This window comes from Nuphar pumila, chromosome 2 (assembly GCF_984573655.1).
Source record: "Nuphar pumila chromosome 2, dmNupPumi1.hap1.1, whole genome shotgun sequence".
NCBI lineage: Eukaryota > Viridiplantae > Streptophyta > Magnoliopsida > Nymphaeales > Nymphaeaceae > Nuphar > Nuphar pumila.
In genome coordinates, this window is record NC_143250.1 from 8365546 (window position 1) to 8387936 (window position 22391).

Genomic DNA, 22391 nt, shown 5'->3' on the forward strand with positions numbered 1-22391 from the left:
AAAGATTAGGCAGGACCAGAATAAATGAAAAGTAGTTTCTTCAGCAGCTTGACAAAGCACACACCAACTTGGAAACTGAAAGCCCAACTTCTTTAAATAACTGTGAGTCTGAACCTTATCATGCAAAATTAACCAAGCCAAGACCCGAGATCTTGGAGAAGGGCCCTTACCCCATAACACACACTCAGGGAACCAATCTGCCCCTGGGAGGAGCAACGATCTATACACTTTGTGGGTGTGGAACGCACCATTTGGTGCAATCGCCCATTGCAACCACTGATCATACTTTCTCGTATCCCCAATTTGATCTCTAAAGGACAATAAGGCTCTCAGCCACATGCTTCGCAAGTGCGAGATCGCCAACCCCCGAGTTCCATGACGAAAATGAGATAAATCAGGAGCACCATATTTAGCATGAAGCAAACAAGCACATGGAGAACCTGGTTAATGAGTCATCCAACATTGAGAGAGAGAGAGAGTAATGGGTCGGTGCCAAACCACATGCTAAATAGGTTTTTTGGGCTTTTTTCATTTTATTTTTAAATTCTGACCGTACAATGATCTATGTATTTGATTCTATAGGGATCAACACTTGAAGATGGGTGGTTTTTTAGAAAGTTCTAAAAATCAACGGTCCAAAATCTTTATAATTTTTCAAGGCTCTAAACATCATTTTTTCATCAAAAACACATGATCCAGGTGTGAATTCTTCGTAAATTGATCATGCCCAACACATGTATAGGGCTGAAAACACATAAAAAGCACCAAAGAAGCTGAAAAACCCATTTAGCATGCGGTTTAGCACCAAATGGGTTTAGCACGGACCCATTACTCTCTCTCTCTCTCTCTCTCTCTCTCTCTCTCTCTCTCTATATATATATATATATATATATATATATATATATATATATATATATATATATAAAGGGAGGTTGAACCTGCAACTTCTGAACACAAGCAACATTTCAGCACCACCATAACAGTTTCTTTTATATTAAAACCATCTAAAAAATAAACAATATATAGAAATTTACTTTAAATGGCCTCTTAACCAGCCTATGCCTACGCTGGAGATTGAGCTTGTTACTGTACAAATCCTCAACCAGATTCATGGCAAACATGATATAAGATAATTTCAAACGCGACCTATACTGTCATTTGAAAATCTGCATAAATCAATTAAGTCTAAGACATGGTTCACAAATAAACACTAGTCATTGAAACAGAGTAAATTTTTATACACATAATGATAAAAATCATCACAGTAATTTCAGCCACCATCCAGAAAGCCTAATAACCTAACCTAAACTGGTTAAGATTCAGAAACCAAAGAGTCATGGGAATTTTTACAGATACAAAATTACAATTTTTTTAATTCTAAATGATGTAAAAATCAGTTTAGCATGATATAAGATGCCCAGTAAAAACCTTAAGTTGATGAATCTGTTCGCGTAAAACATTTACATCATCTTAAATGATTTCATTGACAACTGCTTGTTCTGTATGGATTTTTGCCCTTGAGTTCATTCTTATAACTTCAATTGCTTCAAAGATGATTTTCCAAATTTTTCCTTTCATGTGAAAGAGTAGAATCTTGATAAGGAATGTGCCTCTACTTCTCTGATTGAGAAACTTTAGCAAGAATGTTGATAAGGTTTATGGCATTGTACAGAAATGCAGCTATCAGAAAATTATATTTTTTTCTGATCAGAATAAGAACACAGATAATAAAGTTTGAAAGAAACAGGACTGAGAATCAAAGATTGGATTCCACCACAGTTCATCAGAAAACTGAATTTAAAAAGTAATATCCATCAGAAAAATCAATGTCCATCATAAAAAAACAAAACTCAAGGGTGATTAATGCAAGGCACACAAAATCTACAAAAGTGAACATATATATATATATATATATATATATATATATATATATATATATATATATATATATATATATATATATATATATATATATATATATATATATATATATATATATATATATATATATATATATAAAGAAAAAATTGAAAGACAAACAAGTAGCCTATGAACCAATAAGTGATGGTTGTTATGAATTATTATAGTTATAGCAAAGCAATCAGACTGCCTATAAGTAATCTACGTGTACACAAATATAGTAAGATATATAACTCAGTAAACATATGGTGTGTCCTTTCATTCAAAATTGGTCCAAAATGTGCAGTAACAGTAACATGTGTTTATTCCAGTTGCATCACAGAGATGTGTATGAAGAGTACCTAGATATTCTAGGAAAATGATTGTAACTGTTATATCACTGACCTGGAATCATTATCCAACAAGAAAGAATTGCTCGCAACATTGTTTGAATCCTCAATCATTAAGGCCCTCATGTTAGAAATAACCTGAGATAAGGAAGTCACCAAAGCAGAAAGGCATCCACATAGATCAACACAAACATTACAACAATGTTGATCCTATCCTAGTTTTGAGTAATGACATCCAATATAACTTGATCCATAAAAGCATAAGAATAAAAAAGCAACGTATCTGTTCTTAAATTTGAAAGCGAAAAATTGAGAATTGATGGGCAATCACACCACAACAAAGAGTATACACACATAGCAACAACATTTACAATGAGAGTCAACACCCAAGGATCTCACAGAACATGCAAATAGAACAAAAATAATTATTACAACTTGCGCACTGACACCTTATCTTTCCCTCAATAATTGCATTGTTCTCATGCACAAAGTTGATAAAGCTACAAACTCCATTCAAATAGTTAGCACTCTGCCTATCAAATGCTAAAAATAATCCAAATTATCTACATGTATCAATATGTATTATATTTTTAATTTCAAAACAGTGGAATCTTATTTGATTTACTATTGATTTATTATATTTTGTTTACTTTTTAACAATAGGGATTTAGTGAAAGATGTTTGGAAGCTCTGTTCCTGTGCTTCAGTGAGTAGCAATCAAAATCTTAAGCCAACCATGCAATGCTTTAGCTTGTAAAAGGATTTGGAATGTATTTGATGAAGTTAATACCAAGAATAGATCAAATCTTTGACCCGCAAGGCTAACTGATTTGGTATTTATTAGGATGAACTTATGAAAAAGATGGCTTCATAAATAAATACGAAGAATGAAAATCCAATCTACATCGATCACGTGGAACTATTTGTTGATGATGACATAGAGGAAAGTCCACCTTTTGAAGATAGTGAAGAAGAAGATATTCGTGAAAGTTGTAGAGCAGTTGATCTGGCTTCTGCATCATTAGATGATGACTGGTCTTTCTTTCTTTCTTTTGAAAAATTATGATGTTGAACCTTGAACTTTTTTTTGGCGTTATATGGGCTATGACTTATGGAGTTATGGGTTATGAGTTATGACTTTTTTTTTGGAGTTGTTTGTTAGAATACAGTATGGATATATGCGTATGGATCTGGATCCAGATCCATACGCATATTGTATGAACACATGCCATATAACCTCATTAATGGCATTTTTGTAATATCGTTGTACATGTTTTTACCTTTTAATGTTTAGGGTTTCGGTGGTCGAGCTGTGTGTGCCGCCCCAGCCATTGTGACTTCTCTCTCTCCCTCTCTCTCTCTCTCTCTCTCTCTCTCTCTCTCTCTCCTTATTTCCTGTATACCAATCTAATATGGTATCAGAGCACACAGGTTAATCCTGTGCGTGAAGAACTTCCAGCGTGATCATCTCGTGGTTCGTCAGCGTGAACAGCAACCCCAGCTCCCAGCGTGATCATCTCGTGGTTCGTCAGCGTGAACAACAACCCCAGCGTGAAGAAGTTCCAGCGTGATCATCTCGTGGTTCGTCAGCGTGAACAACAACCCCAGCGTGGACAGATCCCAGCGTGATCATCTTTTTTTTTTATCTGAAATCTCATCTTCTAAATCTGAAATCTCATCTTCTGAAAGTTGGTACTTTCCTTTTTCCCCTTTTTCCTTTCAGCGTGCTCATCCATCTTTTCTTCTCTGTTAATGATTTATCTTCTTCATCTTCTCTGTTAATCATTTATCTTCTTCATCTGTTAATCGTCTTTGATTCCAGAAATTTATTTATTCTTTTTATTCATTCTTTGATTTCCAGAACTTCTTTGATTCCAGAATTTTTTTTTTCTTTATTGCTATTTTAGTGTCCCCTGTGCAACGTCTGTCAGTTTCATTCATTTTATTTTTTATTGATTCCAGAAATTCTTCCTTTATTGCTATTTTAGTGTCCCCTGTGCAACGCCTACAGGCAGATTGTAACTGTTTACAATCTCGATTCTAAAAAAAAAAGGCGGTTATTTCCAGATATCGGTAGCACAGATACATGTCTTGTTGAGGTTCTCCTGCTTGATTAAGTGATCTCAATCCTGTTTGTTTCTTTCCATTCGCTTTGTTTGCTTATTCATTGTCCCATTGATATGGATTTTCATTCGTCATCCGGTCCCTCTGCAAATTTCTTGAGTCAGCTCGTTACAGAAAAACTTACTCATTCTAATTTTTTGACTTGAAAGAGGCAAATCCTTCCTTTTATACGGAGTCAGGATCTCGATGAACATCTGGATGGTTTAGTTCATATACCATCACGACTTATTTTGCAGGAAACCAAAGATGAGAAGGGTGACACAATTACCATTTCTATTAAAAATCCAGAGTATACAGCTTGGAGGAAGCGGGATCAGTCTTTGGTTGCTTATATTACGTCAACACTCTCTCAAGAAGTGTTGGTTACTCTTTCAGATGATTGCACTGCGGCGAATCTATGGAGTAAGCTGTCTCAGACATATTCTCAGATATCAGAAGCCCGAGTTATGTACTTAAAAAATGAATTTCAAAGTTTGAAGAAAGGCTCCATGACAGTCATGGAATACATAGGCCGCTTGAAGAGTATTACCGATCAATTGGCGGTTATTGGAAGTGCTATTGTAGATAAAGATAAAGTTCAACAACTTCTCAATGGATTGGGTCCTGATTTTGACATGCTTACCACGGCTTTATCATGCCTTCCGCAATTGTCCACTTTTGACGATCTTCAAGCGAAGCTTCTCCAGCATGAGATGATTATGAAACAACGGGCAGAAGGAAATGAATCTGCTCGTCCTCATTCAGTATTGGCCATGGACACTTCTGTAGGTTTTGGACGAGGGAATGGAGGGCATCAAGGAGGCAGAGGCCGCGGACGTTTTGGGCAGAGAGGACGTGGTATTTTGCCTATACCTAATATTTCAGGGGTTTTTAATACAGGAAATCAGAGGAGAGTGCCCACTTGTTTCTTATGCAACAAAAGAGGACATGTGAAAGCTGATTGTTGGTTTAATCTACAGAATAGAGGAAAAATAAACAAAATTGAGCATAAATCAGCTACTCCTATGGACACAAAAGGGCCATCCACAGATGTGCAACAACTTTTGTTATCAGCATTGTCACAGATGACGATCAAGCAAAATGAACAAGGCGAGTGGTATGTTGATTCAGGTGCCGCCACACATGTTACGTGTAATGCGGGTAAGTTATCTCACTTATTGCCTTATTTTGAAAAAGGTAGTATAGTTACGAGAGATGGAACTTATCACTCCATTAGTCATACTGGCAGTGCACATATCCCTATGTCAAAGTCCTCACTTCACTTGTCCAATGTCCTTCTTGCTCCTAATATTAAAAAGAACATTATTTCTGTAGCTAAACTTGTTGACGATATGAATTCTTCCGTCGAATTTACTCTCTCTTCTGTTTATGTTAAGGATCTACGAACAAAGGAGACGTTCGCTAAGGGGGAGCGACAAGGAAACATGTACGTCTTCAAGGAGGTTCCTTCAGTGTCTTCATCTTCAGTCCCAGTTCTCCAGTTGAAGTCGTCCAAGCATTCTTCAGTGTCTTCACCTTCAGAGTCTTTGTTTTTTCCTTCATTGAAAGTTTTAAATTCATCTCATTGTAATAAGTCAAATATTTGGCATAGTCGTTTGGGACATTGTAGTCGGGGTTTCGTTGAAAACCTTGTATCTGATGGTCTCCTTCCAGAGTCTAGTTTATGTTCATTTTTTGATAATAATAATAAATGTTCTTCATGCGAACTCTGCAAAAGTCATATTCTTCCTTTTCATATTATAAATAAAAGAGCTTCAAAGCCATTTGAGATTATTTGTTGTGATGTTTGGGGACCCGCACCTATTCCTTCTCTTTCTGGCAGTCGCTACTATGTTATCTTTATTGATTCTTATTCCCGTTATACTTGGATATATTTCTTAAAACACAAGCATGAAGTTTTTCAAATCACTACAAGAAAATTGTTAATTAGCGATGGATTTTTTCCGTCGCAAATTAGCGACAAATTAGCTAGAGAAAACTTTTTCATGAATCTGTCGCTAATTAGCGACGGATTAGCGATGAAGGTTTTTCATCGCTAATCCATCGCTAATTAGCGATAGATTAACGACAACAATTTTTCGTCGCTAATTCTCAATACAAGAAAACCATTTTAGCGAGGGATTTAGCGAGGGAATTTTTCCGTCGCTAATTAGCGACGAAAAAATTCCCACGCTAAATCCCTCGCTAATTTTCGATTTAAACCGAGCGCGAAATTTTCCCTCTCTCCTCGTTCGAAATTTAAATCGACCGCGCGATTTAAACCACTCTCTCCCCGTCGAAGAGCGCGCTGGAGAGCATGACGGCGATGTGGCAGATTGTTGGAGGACGGCGACGCCGGCGGACGGCGACGCCGGCAGACGACGACGGAGGACGGCGACGACGGAGGACAGTGACGACGGAGGACGACGACGACGGAGGACGACGACGATGGAGGACGACGACGACGACGGAGGACGGCGATGATGGAGGACGGCGCCGACTTCGAAGGACACAGTTTCATGGAGGACGGCGACGCCGGAGGACGGCGATGCCGGAGGACGGCGATGACTTTGGAGGACGTCGTTTCACGGAGGACGGCGACACCAGAGGACGGTGACGACGTCGGAGGACGGCGACGGTGACGACGTCGGAGGACGGCAACGGTGACGACGGAGGACGACGACGAGTTCGGAGGACGCCGTTTCACGGTGGATGGCGACGAGGCTGAGCGATTGTTGGAGGAAGGCGACGTCGGTTCACGGAGGACGGCGATGCCGGAGAGCACCGGTTCACGGAGGATGATACAAGTCTATGAAATCCCTGTCGGGTGCGGTATAAGTCCGGCTTATTGCTGCCGGAATACCGCCCGACAGGGATCAATTTTTTTTTTTTAAATTTAGCCACAGATTAGCGACGGATAATGTCCGTCGCTAATCTGTCGCAAATTTGCGACGGAATTAACGACAAATAAGTTTTTTCGCCAATTAGCGAGCAAAAATTCGCGATGGCCTCTATCCATCGCTAATCCGTCGCTAAGCCGTCGCTAAACTGTTTAGCGACGGATTAGCGACGGATTTAGGTCGTCGCTAATCCACAGGTTTCTTGTAGTGAATATTTCGGGAATTCCATTCGATGGTCAAAACAAAGTTTGCTTGTGATATTGTGCATTTACAATGTGATGGTGGAGGAGAGTATTCATCGAACGAGTTTATTGCCTTTCTTCGGGATAAAGGAATAAGTCGACAGGTTTCTTGCCCTCATACTCCTCAACAAAATGGGGTTGCGGAGAGGAAACACAGGCATATTGTAGAGAGCGCAATGAGCATGCTACATGACAGCAATATGCCCGTTAGTCTCTGGACAGAAGTTTTTCACACATCTGTTTATATCATAAATCGTCTTCCTATGACACTTTTGGATCGGAAATCTCCCTATTATACTTTATTCGAGCAACATCCCTCTTACGATGAGCTGCGTGTTTTTGGTTGTGTATGTTATGTACATGTTGATTCATCTCTGCGAAATAAGTTTCAGTACAAGGTTGTCAAGTGCAGATTTGTTGGGTATGCAGATGAATACAAAGGTTATCGATGCTATGATCCTACTACAAAACGTATTAGGACCTCCAGGAATGTTGTTTTTGATGAAGGAAATTTTCAAGTCAATGACTCTGTAGCGTTACCATCTCGAGAATTAGAAGTATATGATCCATGGATGAGCGCAGATCTTTTTGCTAATACAGGAGAAACATGTCAGACAAATTGTCCTTCCTTCGGCTTGAGTAGGGAGTTGAATGACTCACAAATGCATGTTGAATTATCTCCAGTTGAGTCTCCAGCTGAGCCACCCCCAGTAGAACGCTTCTCTGGGCAGATATACACTAGACGGGACAAAAATACAGAGCCGAGGAATGTGAAGGAAAGCATCGCCAATGCTTCGGCTCAAAGGCCGTCACGCATTAAGCATCCTATTCAACGATGGGTGAGTTATGAGACCTTCTCCCTTGATTTCCAGTTGTTTATGTCTCAGCTCACAAAATAGGATGAACCCACTTGTTTTAATCAAGCTCTTCAATCCCGTCATTGGACTGAAGCTATGAATGAAGAAATGGAAGCTCTTAATGAATGCCAGACTTGGGAAATAGTTCCTCGGCCAGAAGGAAAGAATGTAGTTGGCTCAAAATGGGTTTATAAAATAAAATATAAGCCTGAAGGAAGTATTGACATATATAAGGCGCGACTTGTTGCTTGAGGATTCACACAACAATATGGTGAAGACTACGACGAAACTTTTAGTCCCGTAGTCAAAATGGGTACTATTCGTATCATCATATCCCTAGCAGTTGATAAAGGCTGAAGCCTTAGCCAGATGGATGTTAAAAATGCTTTTTTGCATGGAACTTTAAAGGAAGAAGTGTATATGGAGCAACCACCTGGTTATGCCGAGAAGGATCCTATTGCTTGGGTCTGCAAACTAAGGAAATCTCTGTATGGGTTGAAACAGGCGTCCCGTTCCTGGTTTGAAAGTTTCTCTATGCAGATTCAGAGTTATGGTTTTAGAAGATGCTCTCTGGATCACTCACTCTTTATTTACCAAAAGGCGGACATTGTTATACTTCTTCTTATATATGTTGATGACATTGTGATCACTGGGAGCTCAAATAGTCATGTGCAAGACGTGAAACAATTTTTAATGAAAACTTTCAAGATGAAAGATTTAGGGGAGTTGCGGTACTTTCTTGGTGTGGAAGTTGACAGACAACAAGACACGTTGACACTCATGCAACAAAAATACACTCTTGACCTTCTGGAAAAAGCCGGGATGACGAATTGCAAACCAGTCAACACTTCTAGTGTATTACATCAAAGGCTGAGCTCTGAAGATGGTCATCTTTGTGTCAACCCTACAACGTATAGAAGTCTCGTGGGGATGTTACAGTACTTGACCTTTACCAGACCTGATATAGTTTATGCTGTCAATCAGGTATCCCAGTTTATGCATGCTCCAACGGAGGGTCATATGGAAGCTGTGAAGCGCATTCTACGCTATTTAAAAGGAACTATAGGAGACAAACTTGTTTATCGCAAGAACGATAATCTGCATAGAGGACATGAACTCATCACTTATACAGACGCAGATTGGGCAGGGGATCCAGATGAGAGACGATCTATCTCTGGATATTGTGTTTACATTGGGCACAATTTAGTATCCTGGAGCAGCAGAAAACAAAAGGCAGTGGCACGATCGAGTACAGAGGCTGAATACAGATCGATGGCTGCAGGCACGGCAGAAGCCACATAGATTAGACACTTATTGAGTGATCTTGGGGAGACAATTATTCGATCATTTCTTTTATGTGACAATCAAAGCGCAATAAACATTGCATGTAGTCCTATCTAGCATAGCAGAACGAAGCACATTGAGATTGATCAACATTTCATACGGCAGAAAGTCGAGATGAAGGAGATAGAACTACATCATGTTCGAACAGAAGATCAAGTGGCAGACCTGTTTACCAAAGGATTAACAGGACGTCAATTTTGGCTATTGAAGAGCAAGTTGTACATGCTCCAAAATCACGTACAACTTGAGGGAGGGTGTTAGAATACAGTATGGATATATGCGTATGGATCTGGATCCAGATCCATACGCATATTGTATGAACACATGCCAGATAACCTCATTAATGGCATTTTTGTAATATCGTTGTACATGTTTTTACCTTTTAATGTTTAGGGTTTCGGTGGTCGAGCTGTGTGTGCCGCCCCAGCCATTGTGACTTCTCTCTCTCTTTCTCTCTCTCTCTCTCTCTCTCTCTCTCTCTCTCCTTATTACCTTCTAATATTGTTTACATGTTACTTGTTAGTTGTTCTTGCTAATCATTTCATATTTACTTCTAAGTTCTAAATTGTTTCCTTCTTCTCATTGTTAGATGGATGCTATAATTATTTGTTATGTAGTTAGTTGTTAGTTATGTAGTTACTAATTTATTGTTTGTTAGTTGTTAGTTGCTAACTTAGTTGCTCATTTATCAATTTATCTTGTCTATTTTAAGGTCTTTATCTTAGTTTTTTTATTTAAATTTTTATATATTCCCAAGATTTATCAACTTTTGAAAATCTCTCCAAAAAATACCCGCACCAAGAAATTACCTTTAACGATACATGTGACTGCACAAAGCATATGCCAGATCATCTCCTTCAGGGGCGTAGCTAGGGGGGGGGGCAGGACCGGGCTGTAGCCCAGTCCTACCTCCCAAAACAGTTAAATTTTTTTTTTTTTTTAAAAGCCCAGCCCTGATTCCATATGAAATAGATTTTTATCCATTTTTGTAGCCCATCCCAGCCCTGACTGCAGCAAATAGTTTGATTTGTCCATATGAAATAGATTTTTATTAATAATTGTAGCCATTTTTTATTTTATCTAAAAATAATAATTTTCGGGGGCGCTGCCCCCGAACCCCCGACTATCGCACAAATAAAATTTTTTTTGCTACACCCCTGTTTGCCCCCCCCCCCCCCCCCCTCACATGAATCCTAGCTACGCCCCTGATCTCCTTGTTATACTTACACTCCTAGTGAAACATATGATAGTCATATCTTTCCGTTAGGAAAATGCCCTTGTCAGAAACTATAACAGATATATCAGAATTTTATGTTGGACAAGGAAATCCCCTAAATAAAGGAAAAAAATTTCACACAAAATAAACTCAGAGATAAGCTTCTCATACTCAAAATCACAAGACCAAATTTTAATATGAAAAAAGGGAAACATACAGAACCACTCGTTTTGCTCTAATGATTTGATGCAGTATACGTGACACAACATGCACACACACATATGCTCACCTGCAGCTCTATATATCCTTCAAAGCCAAAACTTAGAAACTAGTGAATAATGTAATAGCACACCCTCAAGGGTGGTAGTGTTGCAGAAACTGCATGAGTGGAAGATAGTTGTGGATTTTATGGCACTATTGCTTGTACTAAAAGCATGACCAAGAAGAGGCTTCAGTTTTACAAGGAGTATACTTAACCGCTTAGGAAATAATGTGCAAGTCAACTGAACCCTTCTCTCCCCAAGCTTAACCTTCAATTAACTTCTCATGCATAGGGGGCTTAAAAAAAAAAACTACCAAGGAAATGGAGCACCAAACCCCCCATTGCTCAAACTTCTCTTGATAACAACTGATTTGCTGCAGAAATAGAAAATTTATTAAGAATCCCAACAACTGCATCAAATAAACCATAGCCAGTACTCTCTTTTATTTGGGATTTAGATTTAAAACTCCAATCGGTTATCAATAATGTTACTGAGGCCAAGAGGCTGTTTTGGATAAAATTGTCAAGTCTCTCATTGTTTCTACTTGGGAACAAAAGATTTTTTCCTTTTCTGAATAAAGACTAATGGTAAACCAACTCATAGTGGACATATAATAAACCAACACAAACTGTGCATGCTTCTTGTGCATGGATAGGATTATCACTTCAAACAAGGACTCATGAGAAATTTGAGAAACAATCTAGTTAAGGTGTCAATGTATCTAGTTTAGGTGCTCAGATCCTAAATTTTCATGGCTCACCGCTGACATCCCCTTCTTCATGCTACTTGTAATGTTGGGAAATGTCTTAGAGAACATGGGCTTTCCTTCTTTCGTTTTCTCATCTTAACACTCATGCAGGTCAGAAAACAGATTCTTATGATACAAGCTTTATATTTTTAGCCTTAAAATAAATAGTGATAACATCAAAATATTTCTTTTTTTTTCTTGAAGAATATGAAAAACATTAGTTATCAAATAAACATCAGTGATTACAGAAGAAATTGAGCCAACAAGGAATCGGCTATCAAGGACGAGTATAGGTCCTGGTGACAAGTAAAAATAGGTTGTATGAATAAAAACGTGATTTTCTCGATCATGAAAATTGGACACATTGCAGAACATTGAATTTTCAGGCCCTTACAGAATCTGCTTATACAATGTGATAAAGCAATCTAAAACATGTTTTTGACTAAACAAGCATATGGATCATACCCGTAGGGATTGATCTATAAAAGAAAAAAATCAAGAAGTTGAGTCCAAGAGGCTTATCTTGGATAAACTTGGCAAGTCTCTCATTGTTTCTACTTGGGAACAAGAGATTTTTTCCTTTTCACACACAAAAAAAAACAGCATTCAGTTATTTTGATGCAACAAACTTTTTCTCCAAGTTCTAGATTTATGACATAAGTTTTAGAAAGAAAATCATTAACATGTGAATATTCTCAACCAGGTGGGTGAATCATCCATTAAAGTTGTCATGGCCACAAGGAATAAATGATCTTGTTACTCCATTTTTTGTTGTTTTCTTGTCAGAGCAGTTAGAAGGAAACATTGAGAATTGAACTCATTTCGACCTACCCATAGAGAAGATATCAAACATCGAAGCTGACTGTTATTGGTGTCTTTCAAAACTATTTGACATCATGCATGATCATTGCACATTTGCTCAACCAGGAACTCAGTGACAAGTAAAAATAGGCTATAAAAAGACAATTCGAAGCAGGTTGTAACCACTGAATATCCAAACATCTCCATTTAAGATCCACCATAGAGAAAATGTCTATCAGGATCTTTTTGACAATAATAGAGGTTAGCTAAGCATTACAATCGAAGGAAATAAACCATACCTTGGAGAATATCACAGAAGGAAAAAAAGTGCAGAGGAGTCTGGTAGATTAGATGCCCAAGTCCACCAAATACAGCTGCTGGTAAATGACCAACCAAAGGACCCATGCAAACGACCGTTCTGACCAAAATCAATAGAAAGATAAGAATCCCTGCAAAAATATAGGAAAAACAAAAAAATTATTATAAGAAGAGAAGTTGAGCGAGAGAGAGGAGACTGCACCTTCACGATTCCAGCAACTTTGCAAGAAAGCACATATTTGGTCGTAGGTACAAAACCTTAACACCTCTGAAATATAGCACAAATCTTGTTGTAGGCGAACCCTAACAACTCTGCAAGAGAGCAGAGAATACGAATCAGAAGGAAAAAGAAAAACCTAGATTGAGAGAGAGGGGGGAGGGGATATGGTCATAGACCTCTTAGAGAAGTCTGATTAGGAGAAGATGGTGATCTTGGATCGATTAAAGACGATGGTGATGGTGTCTCCGAAGATGGAAGCGAGAAGCGTAGCAGCGTGAGAGAGGGAGAGGGAGCGAGCATTGGGGGAAAATGAAAAAATGGGAGGTAGGAAAAATGTTTTGAGAAATTTTAGGGCTTTCTCTGGCTAAAGCTGTGCCAGAGATAAGTAAATATAATTGATTTGCTGGCGCAGTTTGGGGCTACGCCAGTGAAACCTTTTTGAAAATCCCTTTTTGGCGCCAGTAAAATGCATTTTACAATGACGCAAACACAGATTTCTTGTAGGGTCATTTGTGGTGTCAAACTGCTCATGCGGTAATGATACCCTCTTTTCTTATAGTGAAAACTTAACTCTATAGCTCAAGCCTTCCCTCTAGAGCTCGGGCCCTTTTTGTGCTAGCATGCTCTCCACCCCGACTCAACCCTCTCCCTCTTTTATCGCCTCCAATATGGAGGCAAGCAGCATAGCTGGCCAAGGAGAAAAATGATGAGATATCTGATTCTTTGTTGGGTTTTCTTTTCAAAGCATTAGTGAATATCCACAAAAATAGTCGAGGAGCTAACCAAAAAGGTTAGGGATTGGACGAAATTATAGGAGGTAAAGATAAACCCACCCTATTGCCAGGAGTGACTGTCCCTCTTCCCCGATTGATCAAAAGGACGACGAAGATTGTTGGTTGTTAATTTTCATTATTAAATTGTCTCTTGAATAGGGCACATTTTGAAAATAAGGTATAATGTGTTTTAAACACATTTGTTTATACATCATTATGTATTTATTTTTTATAAAAGTATTAATTTAAACATGATTTATATCTAGGCCAAGTCATATCGGTGGGCTGCTAAATATCTAGTAGTTATAAAAGAGAATTTCATGTTATTGAGAATGATTATTAAAGGTTTTAAAGCATTACGATAGATAGTACAAATCAATTTATCCATGAATCTTGTTTTAAATTTACCCACTTGTAGTATACGTTACAAAACAAGACAGAAGAGAGAGAGAGAGAGAGAGAGAGAGAGAGAATCTTTTGTCACGTAACGCATGTAGACAACAAAGAAAACTGGTAATTTGTATGGAAAATGATCTGTCCAAGTTGCCGAATTTGAAAGCAAGCCTTGGACATATGGCCCCAACGGAGGGTTGGCGTTGTGGGGTGGGGCCTTGGCTGCTAGACGGGCAGTCAAGGTTCAATTTTCATCAGTGTCCCCTCTCTGCGCAAGCCAATGCATAGCATAGGCGCCGGGGGCAGGGGTCTTAGCCTCGGAGTTTTATGCTGCTGGCACGACGATAGTAGGTATGGCAGGCTGAGCCAGCACGACCAGGTTTTTGTGTTGGGTTCGGGTTATAAATTAAAAAAAAAAAGTCTTGAACATATGGAAGATGTTATGACCCGCCAAAACTTCTTTTTGTCAACTTCAAAATTGTCCATGCTTCTGTGTAAATCAAAATTCAACACGGCCTATGAGACATTCATCCCAAAAGAAATGATAGAATCCTTTAGAATGGCCCAGTGATGCTGCCCATGAGAACTCCGCCCATCTGATAGGGTCAACTTCTAAACGTCACCAAGTTGAAGGGAACCCAGGAGTTCCTAACCAACGGATGCATGTCCTTTACTAGGAGACTAAAGCTGGGTGTGCTCCTGGTGGATAGGCAGGACCTGAAGTTTTTACACCAATGAGCTCGCAAGTGATTGGGTGGTTTTCCTTGATTACCTTTCCCCCTCACCCCTTAAAACAAAAAGAAAAAAAATTCCTAGTGATGCCAAATTCCAACCCTAAGAAACGATTGTCAAATACTCTCTCACTGTATTTTTCAGAGAAAAGAAAAGAAGTATTATTGCAGGAAGGCGGGCCCATTAAATGACCAGGTTTTTAGTGAGGGTTTTTCCTTCTCCCTAAGAAAAAGAAAAAGAAAAAGAAAATAAAAAAGAATAACTTAAATGGAATACCTTGAAGAGACAAGTCTGGTTTAAGTGAAGTTGAGTTCAACCTTCGAGCATTAATTCTATCAAATACTTTACCTAAAGTTGCAGCACCTAGGTGGTTCCTACTAGACCATAGTTCCATCATAAGACCCAGTGTTAACCTAGGTCAGGTCCTATCACCATAGGACCTGATGTTGGTCCAACTCAATGAATGGAATTAAAACTCAGGAGCGTTACAAAATCTTCCCTCTCTCATCTGTCACCGGTCAGATATTGACAAACTAATCCAAAAAAACTTACCTTTCAAACTTGTTATGCTTTGTCCTGTTAAGCAGCTTAATACTTACTTTAACCACGTCTGCCACCTTTCAATCAACAGAAGGAAAAAGGATAAGCGTCATTCCAAAGGATCATTAAGTACAACCCTACAAAGTACAAAATGAACGTTGCCTTCCCATGGCAGATATGGACAAGCAATTTTTCTTCTTCTTTTTCTCTTTTTCTTTTATTATTTAAAAGGGTAGATATTTCTCCTCTGGGCATGTATAGAACTGAAGATGGTGCATATATGTGTCACAAAGGTCTTTTGCTCAGGCAAAGTGCCCTCCTCCAGGAAGGGCATCTCAACATTGGTGGACACGTTTTTGTCTCCATCCTGGTTTTAGGTAGAGGAGAGAAAACGCCAAAGAGAATGCATGACACGCACCAGTGCAGTCTTCCCCATCCTTGACATGTTCACGATTTCCTTCCCTCACCAAAACTGCTGATGCTTGGCCAAGACTTAACGGGGAAAATAGATGAGGATCTCCAATTTATATATAAAAGTAATGAAATCTTCCCTACCAGAATCTCACGAGCAGCCAAACAACAGAGTTTTTAGGAGATTTTTCCAGTTTTTTTTTGTTTTTTTGAAAAATATAACCATATGGATGTGCTCTACATGCAGTTTTACAGATATCAGTTCCTGATCATTCGACTATAAAACTTAAGCAGGTTCTTTTAAGGCTTGAAAATTCAACAGAACAACATTTTTAGAAATGTGCAAAATTTTCAAAATTTATATTTATTCATTAAAAACATGATCCAAGTATCAATTCATAACAAATGGGTCATGTCGAAGAAATCTGTGGGGTCAATTAATTACCAAAAAATGAGCCAAAAATACTTAGTTCTTATCCAATTCATACACACATGTATACACATAGGCACAGGAAAAAAGTATAGAAAATGTGGTAGTTGCTTAATGAATACATACGTGCTCCAAGTGTTCATCAAACAAGCAAAAAAGGATATTTAGTGGTGCTTTTGAAGCACCGCTAAATGCTGAGCGAGAGCACCACGGGGTTTAAAAAAATTGTTTTTAGGGGTGCTTCAAAAGCGCCACTAAATGGTTTTTTTCATTCATCACGCGCGCAATGAGAGCAAGTGCATTTTTGTTAAGCACACAAGGTATTAAGCAGTTACCACTCATATATATATATATATATATATATGGTGCTCGGGGCCGGATCACCTACTCCCACTTAATTGAAGCTTCAAATTTTTAAAATTTGAGTATTTTTTTGCTAATAAGACACTATAGATATAATCGACAATCATTATTTAGCGAAAAACAAGTTTTGGATCATATGATTATGGCATACATGTATGTTTTTTAAGATCTTCAAAAATCAACAGCTCATGATGTATCAAAATTTCATGACTTAAAAAAACCTATTTTGATGTCCAAAAAATATAATTCAAAACATGATTCTCTATCAAATAAACTGTCTTAAATAAATTTATAAGGTTTGATTGAGAAGATGCAACCTCCAACTATGATTTCTTGTAGGTGGGAGTAGGTGCTCCCGGTAACACACTAATTTTTTTGGGCAACCTAGCTTTAGTTTTTTTATTAATGATATACAATTCAAATCATGCTGATTAGGTTACGGAACAACTCAGGAAGTTTATCTTTCCAAATTACATTATCTTGAACCATTCACCAAGCCAAATGGGTTTATCCAGCAGCTATGCTCATAGACGGCTTCAGAGAGAGAGAGAGAGTCTTGACTGTGGGGTTGTGTGCTTAAGTCCAAGATATTCAAACGCACGTAGATGCCACGTGAGTGTAGGCTGGGGAATGTGCCCCCCAAACTTGACCTAGGCCAACCATTTGTCATTCTCTTTCTTTTTTTCCACCTCTACCCCTCCCTCTCCTTTTTTTACACCCTCTATTCCTACCCCCATCACACTGCCACCACCATCATCATCATTAGGGAGATTTCTCGTGCACTGAGTTTCCTAGCAATTGTGAGAATGGAGTCATTCATTCCTTCTATAGATTATCCTCCCTCTTCCCCTTGTAATATTTCTTCCTCCACCTCAAAAGACTCATTATCACTCTCACCACATGATACCTCTTCTGAACCACAAGATTCAGTTCTCCATTTCCCCTTCTTACCACCAGACTACTCTTCATTGCTCCCTTTTGTGGATGTTCATAATGCTGGTTTCTTTCATGAACTTGAATCTCTAGCTAGCAACACCCTTAGCACAGTACAGTCAATTGATGGTGGTTCTAGCAATGCTTCTAGTGATCATAGCAATGGTGGTAATAATGATACTATTATTAATGCTACTGCCAGTTCTAGGAAGGTTAGACATGGTCTCTCAATCCCTTGGCCACTTGAGCCAGCCATGAGAAGGGGAGTCAGAAGTAAAGGAAGGCTTCCTAGGAAGAACTTCCCACGGTTATTTACTCGGCTAACTAGGAAGAAATTTCTTGATTTGTGTTCAGACAAGCCTAAGAGAAGACCAGTAACTGGTCCTAGAAGGACCCAGTTGACTCCTCAGCCAGCTACTGTAAAGGAAGTGCGTCACCATTTTTCTACATCTTTCATTTTTTTATTATTTATGTTTCTTATGTAACTTTTTCTTTTGCAAAGATGGTAACTTGGTTTTGCAATAGAATTTGAAGTTACTGTTAAGGAAGGAGCTGAAGAACAGTGATGTAAGCTCTCTTGGAAGAGTTATAATCCCTAAGGTGATGTATAGGGAGAAGAAAAAAAGGTCTTGTGTGGGGGGGCTTTGGTTTTTCATATTTAAATAGCATATTCTATTGGATGATATATAAGTGTCATTTTACTAAATAATAGGCAGCAGATTTTATTGGATTTGTTAATCATTGACAAAACTGATTTTTTTTTCATTCCTTTTTGTTTTACCTACACAGAGAGAGGCAGAGGCAAATTTTCCCACACTTACTTCCAAAGAGGGTATCAAAATCAGAATCAAGGACATGGGTAGCTCTCAAGCATGGAATATGAGATTCAGGTTAGACCTACAATATGTTGGGGATTGAACTAATTAAACTTTGATCTGATATATTTATTTTTTATCGAAAGAACTATGCTCGTGGATTGAAAACCTGTTTTGTGGCACCAGAGTTCACCGGATATATATAAGTTCATGATATCAACCTCATTATCAAGGGAAACTAGGCAGAGAATGTATATCCCATCTCATCTCCTACCATCCATATTATTTGAGAAACATCTTATTATACTCCATGATTGTTGTGTATGTAGTATTTTTATCTCCATCTGTTGGATCGCATTTCCACTAGAAGAATACGTGGCATAGAAGAAGATGCTTCACAATTTGTAGATACACGTTGTTACCTATCAATAAAATGAATGTTTTTATGTTTCTTAATTCATTAATGACATGATTTTCAATTCATATGGCCATGTCCTATTTAGAGGAATGAAATGGGAATTGTCTCTAGCAGAGATGGCTGAGTGGTTGATATATCCGGTCTTGAAACTTATCGAATGGCTAAATCCCCTCTCCCCATTTTGCTAATTGAATATATTCCTTTAGTTATTGTTTGTTTTGGTTTTGCTGAGCTATTTTAATCTTTATTTTTTTTGAAAGGCAAGCTGGGGTTAGGCAAACCCCTACCAGTTATACAACTATACCACTGGGTTTTGAACCTGCAAGGTTCCAACACAAGGTGGCGTGCATTAGCTGCTCCTACCAGGCAAGCGGAGCCCCCGTTGGTTGAGCTAGATTAATCATTCTCATAAGGGAATGCCTCAGCTATCCCCCTAGCACCGAGTTACAACCATAATTCAAGATAAGTTGAAAGGGGTTAGGAAGAATACTTTTTGTTTAACTCGATTCAAATATTCTGCATTATATGATTGCCTTTGTTCTTCTCCCTTTTACATCCATGGCTCTTGCAACAGCCAACTGCCTAAGGTTTTCTCTTGCAACCCTTTCTATATATGTGGAATTATAACACACAAGCATTATGGGGTGGCAAGTTAATGTGCTAAAATTCATGCTTATAAAATGTGTCCAATAACAAGAGCTGCTATTGCAAAATTTAAATAACACTTCATCTTGTTGGCTCTTTACTGATGGATGTGTGGGCATCTTCTAATGTAATCACATCCCTTCCTGAGTGATATATCATCACTTAGAATCCTTGATGTAATTCTTTCCATCTTGAGAGTTAATTCATAATCATATTTTTCTTCCAAAAATAACATGGCCGAATGAGATAACTGGATGGTAAAGTTGTACTATCATAACCAAGGGGTCTGGGGATTAAATCTCGGGGGGATTATTCCCCAGCTTGCCTATCAAAATAAACAGATAACATGCATTATGCTATGATGTTCTCCGTGATCCGACAGAATCCGACAAAGATTGTCGGATTCCTCGATATAATCAAATTTATGTTTGTCGGATATTGTCGGATTCCTCAATATAATCAAATTTATGTTTGTCGGATATTGTCGGATTCCTTGATATCATCGAATTTGACGTTCCTGACATGTAGGGCATCTGACATCATAAGATGAATCTCCAACTTTTTAAGAAAATCATCTCTCTCTCTCTCTCTCTCATATCAAAGGATCTTCAATTTTACATTATCAAATGATGATGGATTTTGCTTACTGAAGCCCATCTGCAATATATTTCATGTAGGTTTTGGCCTAACAATAAAAGTAAGATGTATGTGCTACAAAATGCAAGTATGTAAGGTTTTCCTTCCTTTTCTTGAAATCAATAAGTACTGCCACCGGACTTGGATAACATTTGCTTTAAAGCAGGAGATTTCATGAGAATGTATCGCCTTAAGACTGGAGATATCATGTTTCTCTACCATAATGACGAAACCGGACAATATGTAAGTATTTGTTATCATTTCTCATATAATTTGCAGCATCTGTTCTTAATTTCTCTCATTTTCTTTCTCATTTTGCTTGTATTATTTGTAGTAGTGTTTGAAACTCACCATATCAACTCCATCTTTTTTACGTTCACATGTTTTATTCCACCAAACACACGAGGGAATGCCATTTCTCAAATAATGTTCATTCCTCATTTTCTTTAGAATAAGAATCCAAAATTTCAATTTTCACATACTTAGCTGTACTGTTCCTGAATTCATGGTATATGCTTTCAGTTTTGGGAAGGTACTTTTTTTTTCTTTGAATCAAAAAAGAGTTTTTGAGTCAGTTTTGGGGGGGCACATAGGTGGTGTGGTTCTTGCGGCAGTAGGCATTTAAGTAGTTTTGTCTTCTACTTCTTATTGCATTTCTCCACATAAAGAAGGTTGAGAATATAGACGAAATTCACACCTATTCTCAGGTAATACCATAACTGGGGATGCATGCTATAAAAGTTACAATGCTGACAAAATTATTTATTTCTATATTTTTTTTTATAAGTGAAAAAAGTCTGCCTTGCCCACTGAGTTCATTAGCATAAAACCCTAGGTTTCCCACGCCCATGAGGGTGTATATCCAGCTTCGGCCCGTGGGTTTCAAACTCGTGATGTCCTGTCAACTTGGTGACTTTCACGAGTCACCCTGCCAGATGAGCGGAGTCCTTGGGGGAATTTCTTTTTTAAGTTTATTATCACCACATATGCAGTTTCTTTACATATTGTCATCACATATATAATCTTATTATCATACGTATATATTATACATGTGATAATAATAGGTAAAGAAATAAATAATCTTGTCAACACTGCAAGTTTCTTAGCATGCATTGTCGGTTATTGTATCAGCTGAGAATATTTGTGAATTTCGTCTATATTCTCAACCCTAAGTGGTGGCTTCACCTGAGAATAACAGTCAATTGCGTTAATATTCTTGACCTTCTTTATATAGATAATTTTTGTCTTTGTTTTTCAAATCAAACCCTACATATATGATATGCATAGTTTGTTCTTAGAAAGCAGATTGTGACAAGTAAGCGAGTTTCACATGGGTTTCAAAAATTAATCAATGACCCACAATATAAGTTTCATGACTCAAAATATCGTCGGAAAAATATGATCTGCAGTGCCATCTATAGCATACAAACCATGTTGAACACATCTAAGTCGCCAAATTAAGTTTATACAACTTTCACCTATGATTTTCACCTATATATATATATATATATATAAAGAGAGAGGTCCTAAACTGTCGTAAATGGGTCCAAAGAGCAAAGTTTTGGGTGTGCTTGCTGAATCTAAACTTGTAGGCGTACTCTCTATAGTTTGCTTTGCAGAAAACATGTATTAGATCAGTCATTTTTCATGTTTAAATGTGTTTTTAGAGCGACAATAAATCAATGTTTCATATTCTACTCAAACTTGATGAAATAAAATTAAAACTTTTTCATTAAACTGCTTCATCCAAAACATAATTTTAATACATAAGCAATGACAAACACATCTACAAGTTTGGTTTAAGCAAAAAATACCTTTAAGGGCTGATAAATGGACATAAGTGGGCTACCCAAAGGTTTTATATCTACAACGAATAGTTGTCCAAAGAATAGTTGACTCATGTTTGGATCACTGACGACGAACCAGATGTCTGTATGTATGGGGAAGCCAAGCATAGTAGTCATCCATACAGGCCAGATGAGATGGGGGCAGGGTAGGAATAACACCCATGGGAGGGGGACAAAGGAGCACAAATAGGGAA